Source organism: Carlito syrichta, unplaced genomic scaffold, assembly GCF_000164805.1.
Source record: "Carlito syrichta isolate Samal-C Ts95f unplaced genomic scaffold, Tarsius_syrichta-2.0.1 Scaffold307059, whole genome shotgun sequence".
Lineage (NCBI taxonomy): Eukaryota > Metazoa > Chordata > Mammalia > Primates > Tarsiidae > Carlito > Carlito syrichta.
Window position 1 is genome coordinate 73062 of NW_007251155.1, and position 5903 is coordinate 78964.

Consider the following 5903-nt stretch of genomic DNA (forward strand, 5'->3'; position numbering starts at 1 on the left):
GAGTGAGACTCCAACTCAAAAAAAAAAAAAAATCTGGGAGCATTTAGGGAGAGCAAGTTCCTTGGGGTGGAGGAGAGAGGAATGTGGGAGAATGGTGGTGGAAGTCCCGGCTTCACTCACACCCCAGCACACTCCAGGCAAGAGTAATACCTTGGAAGGACAGGGAAGGCAGCTAATGGTCATCAACCCTAGAGCCCTTGCTGCTGTCATTGTGGGACGTTGGAATGGCTTTTCTGACACTGGAGATGCTTGTGCTCCAGCCTGACCTGGTGGTGGCCAGCAGGCCCTGCCTAAAATTTCAGGGAACAGGACTGGAAATGCCACCTGGGCAAGTCCAGGCATCCTGTCCTGAAACCTGGGGTCCAAGCAGGTTAACGTAGTTAACACAGCACATAGTTTAGATGGAGTCAGGCAAGTTTTCTTCCAATTTAGATAACGGAGGAACAAGGTGGTTGAGCGCCCAGGCCTCCTTATCAACACACAACCCTCACCTGACGGACCAGGCATATCAAATCTGACCACCTTACAGGTTGGAACGTGGAAGTACCAGTGTAGGAAATCACAGAAACAATAGGGAATTACCCAAAGCACAGAGACATGATGTTCTAAGAAAAGCCCAAATCCAGTTAGTCAGTAACTTTCATCATTCAGAAGGTCCTTGCAACCTCAAAAGGCTGAGAGATGGTGATCAAAACTCGTGATCTGAGACCTATAGCCCCCAACTCTTAGTGTATGGAACAGTTTGCTTAACCATTGTCGTAAACTTACCTAAAACTTCTTGTGAAAGGCAAATACATATCCTTTTCTTTAAGGCACTCGTGTTCTTTCTTGAGTGTGTTTTCCTTTTATAATAAACTACACTTCAACTCTCTCTCTGCAACTTGTTCTGAAATTCTTTTCTGCAGCAGAGTCAAGGGCCCACAGAGCACTACGCCCCATGTCAGCTGACATCACAGGTGAGGGAGGAATGCACCTGGCTCCTGTCACTCACAGCCAACACAGACCAGGAACGTCCCAAAGGTCACGGCCCCACCTCTAACCCTCCCCTACTCCAGCCTGAGGCTTCAGAGTCCCAGGAATGGTGACCTGCAAAGGTAGAAATGATCAAAAGATGAAAATCCCTGCTTCTTCCTCATCATTGGAAGAAAGAGACGTAAAGAGGCCAAGGGCCCATTTCCAGTCCAGCTGACCCTGAGAGCACCATCTCGTGTTGCTCTTGCTCGAGGCAGCAGCAGGCATAAGAACAGCCCCGGACGTGAGGTGTACCCATCAGGACTAGCGTACCTCCCCCAGCAGGTGACCTCGAGAAAGCTGCTCCCCCTTCAGATCCTGTTTCTTCCTCTGCAAGGAGAGGATGATGGCATAGCTTTCATGGGCTTCTTGTGAGGATCTCACTAGAAGATGTGAAAGTGTCGCATTCATGGCACCGGGCTTTACATGCTGTCAAGGTTCATAGAGACATTGGTATTATTATTATTATTATTATTTGAGTTGGAGTTGCACTCCCGGCCACCGCAGCCTTGACCTCCTGGGCTCCGGCGATCCTTCCACCTCAGTCTTCCAAGTAGCTCGAACTACAGGCACGTGCTACCACATCTGGCTAATTTTTTTGATTTATCGTAGAGATGAGGTCTCGCCAAGTTGCCCAGGCAGGTCTCGAACCCGTGGGCTCAGGCAATTCACTCACTTCGGCCTCCCAAAGCGCGGGATTACAGGCTGAGCCATCGAGCCCAGCAACATTGGTGTTATTTGATGGCTCACTTGGGTGCAGCCTGCATACTGGGCCGCATGGTGCCACCTGAATTCACGAGTCATTGCACCTGCTGCCACTTAAGACATGCCCGGTGGCAAAGACAAGTACACAGAGCATGTCATTAACTCTCACCCTCACCGAGTCCTAAAGCTTCCCTTTCCAAAAAAGTCCAGGGTTTGCATCAGAATGGATGGGGATGGCATGTTAAACACACCCCAGTGACTCCCCTGGAGTGTGCAGATCACAGGGGAGCAGACCCCCAGAGCCAAACCCGGGGTTAGGAACTTGGAATTAGATTGACTACTGTTTTAAAAGCCCCTACTGGGTGCTGGATACTTTATATACATGATCTGGAAGTACTCTTCTCAGTTTACAGATGAGAACTAGACCGCCCAGAACAGCTGAGTGACCTGCCCAAGGCCACACAGCACATCAGAGGCAGACTGCTTATTGAATCCAGATCTTGCTGAAGACGCATCTCAACCACCGGCTATGATGGGCCACCGTGTCTCCTCTTGGCAGTTTAACGGGAAGGCTGGAAGAGTTTCAGGTGACAGCTACCATCCCAGAAGCTTTCCTGGAAGGGGCCAGGGGCCAGGGGCTTGCCAGGGGTCCATGGAGAACACAAGACGTCCTCCTGCCCTACCAGGCAGCCCTGGCCCATGGTGAGGGAAGCGTCCTCCTCTGCCTGAATGCCCCCCATTTGATCTTTGTCTCTGCTGCGTGGATTTAAGATGCACCAACCCCAAGTGCTCCAGGGGGTTCATCTAAACATGATTAAACAGCCATTAGACCTCCGTGGTTGGGAAATGGAGATTTACAGACTTCCAAACCTCCATTTAAATGCAAATGTGGCGTTTCAGCCCGGAACTGGGAATCTGAGCAGCATTAAAGACCCAGTCTCCCTTGGCCTCTGCGACTGCCAGCTGGGCCTCCCCAGGCCCGCAGTTTAATCCAAGGGGTGCTATCCGCGGGAGCCAGGGTGGGAGTCAAGGGGGGCCGGGCCACCTGTGGTGGACTGTGAGGCCACACCCTGCCTTCTTCATTCTCAGCTGTTCTTTCTGACCTGGGCTGCTGTGCAGATGTCAACCTCTGGCCCAAGGCAGCATGCCCTTGTCAAGGTCACACGTGCAGCCGGGAAATCCTGGAGCCAGGACTCAAGCCCTGGCTTGCCTGACGTTAGGAAGGCCAGGTTGGGTTTGGAACAGCACCCCCTGGGACCTCCAGACAAAGGGCCTGGACATATTCACTGAGTTGAATTGGGCGGGGGCTCAGGAAATAGTGATTGAATCCAAAGCAAATAAGAACCTACCGCTCAAATTAAGCTAACAACACAGGGGTCTGTACTGAGTACCGACTTCTTCCTCCTCATTGGCCCGTTTTCAGTCCAGCCGACCCTGAGAGCACCATCTCGTGTTGCTCTTGCTCGAGGCAGCAGCGGGCAAAAGAACAGCCCCAGACGTGAGGTGTACCTGTCAGGACTAGTGTACTGCCCCCCAGCAGGTGACCTCGAGAAAGCTGCTCCCCCTTCAGATCCTGTGGCAGGCAGAGACTATACCATTTCATCCTCCCAAGACCCCAGGAAGTAAGTGGTTTTTGGATCCCCGTTTTTTGTTTTTTTGTTTTGTTTTGTTTTGGAGTTGGAGTCTCACTTTTGTTGCCCAGGTTGGAGTACAGTGGCATACTCACGGCCACCGCATCCTCGACCTGCAGGGCTTAGACAATCCTTCCGCCTCAGCCTTCCAAGTAGCTGGAACTACAGATGCGTGCCACCACGTCTGGCTAGTTTCTGTGATTTATTGTTGAGACGAGTTCTCACCAAGTCGCCCAGGCTGGTCTCGAACCCCCAGCTCAGGCAATCCTCTCGCCTTGGCCTCCCAAAGTGCTGGGATGACAGGCTGAGCCACCTCGCCCGGCCTGGATTCACGTTTTTAAAAGGAAAAAATCAAGACTCGAGGTGGCGAAGGGGCTTTGAGTCTTGTGGGGAAGGTATCAGAGGCAGGATTTGAACCCAAGAGAGTGTGACTCCCAAATCCATACTCCTAACCACCTCTCCAGACTCTGCCCTTAAACTCCTATGTGTCCTTTGGCGAATGACTCAACTTCTCTGGGCTTTTGTTTGTGGATCTAAAATGGGTCCTGTGGGCAGGGAAAAGAGTCAGGAGAGAATCAGCTAGAGAGTGAGAGGCAGATGCAGGGAACTGTCCTTCAAAGCTGAACCTTGCAGCAAGGCCTTGAATTCCAAGCTGGGAAACAGGGACTGTACTTTGCAGGCGATGAAAGCCCTGATGGGTTTGGCAGGATGTGACCACGCCCTGAATGTCTGAGTGAGGAACAGGGCATGGGGCAGAATGGTCCCAACGGGGACCATTTCCTGAACGCTTGCCATGTGCTGAGGTGGTGTGCACAGCCAGCGTCACACACCGTCTCACACCCTCCTCAGAGCAGTCTTGCAAAGTCGGTTTCTGTTATTGTTACATATGTGTCAGAGGAGTCAAGTGGAGGCATTCGGGACCATGCCCAAAGTCACCCAACCACAGGAAGTGAAGCCCAGCTACAAATACTCCTGCCCTCCCACCCCCAGCCACGGTCTCTGTTGCTGAACTTTTCAGTCCGGGGGCCTGGGAAAAAGGGGACAACAGGGTGACCAACAGATCCTGGCTTTCTTGAGACAAGATCATGTTTAAAACAAACTCCCAGCCGGGCTCGGTGGCTTGTAATCCCGCGCTTTGGGAGGCTGAGGTGAGTGGATTGCCTGAGCCCGCGGGTTCGAGACCCGCCTGGGCAACTTGGTGAGACCTCATCTCTACAATAAATCAATAAATTAGCTGGGTGTGGTAGCGCGCACCTGTAGTTCCGGCTACTTGGAAGGCTGAGGTGGAAGGATCGCCAGAGCCCAGCAGACCGAGGCTGCGGTGGCCAGGAGTGGCCACTGCCCTCCAGTCTGAGCGACAGAGTGAGACTCCAACTCGAAAAAAAAAAAAAAAAACCCACAAACTCCCACGTCCCTGGAAACCCCCATAACCGTTGCTCTCCCTAGCAGTGACCCAGAAATAGGACCAAGGGACAAGGGCGTGGGGAGCTGGGAGAGCGAGGGGTGGAGTTTTATGACAGGCTGAGTTGAGTCCCTAGGGAGCAAGCCCAGCCCTTGCTTTAGCAGAGTCAGGCCAGAGATGTAGGAGGATCCCCTGGGAACTGCCCAGTCACCTGAGCCAGGCCTAGAGGGAGGGACCCCTCCCAAAGAAGGGGTCTTTCTTCCCTGGAAAGAGCACTGGACTCAGAGTCCTCCTCCTCGCTGGTCTGACTTCTCTGGATTGCTTCTGAGTTGATGGCCTCTCACGACATTTGCTCAAGACTTAGATGTGAGAAGTCACATTCACGTGGGAGGATTTCAGGGCCTCAGAACTTCCCCTTGCTTCTGAAATCCGCCCAGTCGGCCAGTGAACACAGTCCTGTCCAACTGTGCCAGAGAGGAGAAAGGGTGAGTTCTGTTTCTCTTTCAGTTTCTCTCCACGTCCCTGCAGCTCACCATCTCTGGGCAACGTTTGCATCTGATCTTTGTTTGGCCTTAGAGATATGTCCACAAGGGGCGACAGTAGTCAGGGCCAGCTCTGTACATGGGGCAGCGGGTCTCCCAGGAAGAGGCCAGCTGGGGGTAATGGGAAAGACAATAGGGGGTTCCTCTCAGTGTCCGAGTGTAGACATCCATCTTGGCAGGTAGGGGTAGCCCTCGCTCACTTGGCCTGAGGTTTGGGGGGGCGGGGAACACAGGTGTGGTATGTCTAGACCAAACTGCGCGTCTAGTTCTGACTGTCATTCACCTGCTCTGTGACCTTGAGCAAGTCACTTCCCCTCTCTGGGCCTCATCCGTCACACAGGGACCCTAGCTCCCCTCTGCCTCACGGCGTAACGCTGCAGGGTCAAAGGGCGGAACCTGGCCAAAAGAACCTACGAAGGATGTCGCAGGAAGAAGGAAACGAGGGGACGAGGAAGGACAGAGAACAGAGCGAGAGGGGTACAAATGAGGTAGCCAGAGGAGGGGGGCAGGCTGGATGGAGATGACGGACAGATGGCAGAGGCAGGTGAGAGCATGTTAAAAAGGGGAGCCAGATGTGAGCTCATCAATCAGCTTTTATGTCCCCTGCCCTCC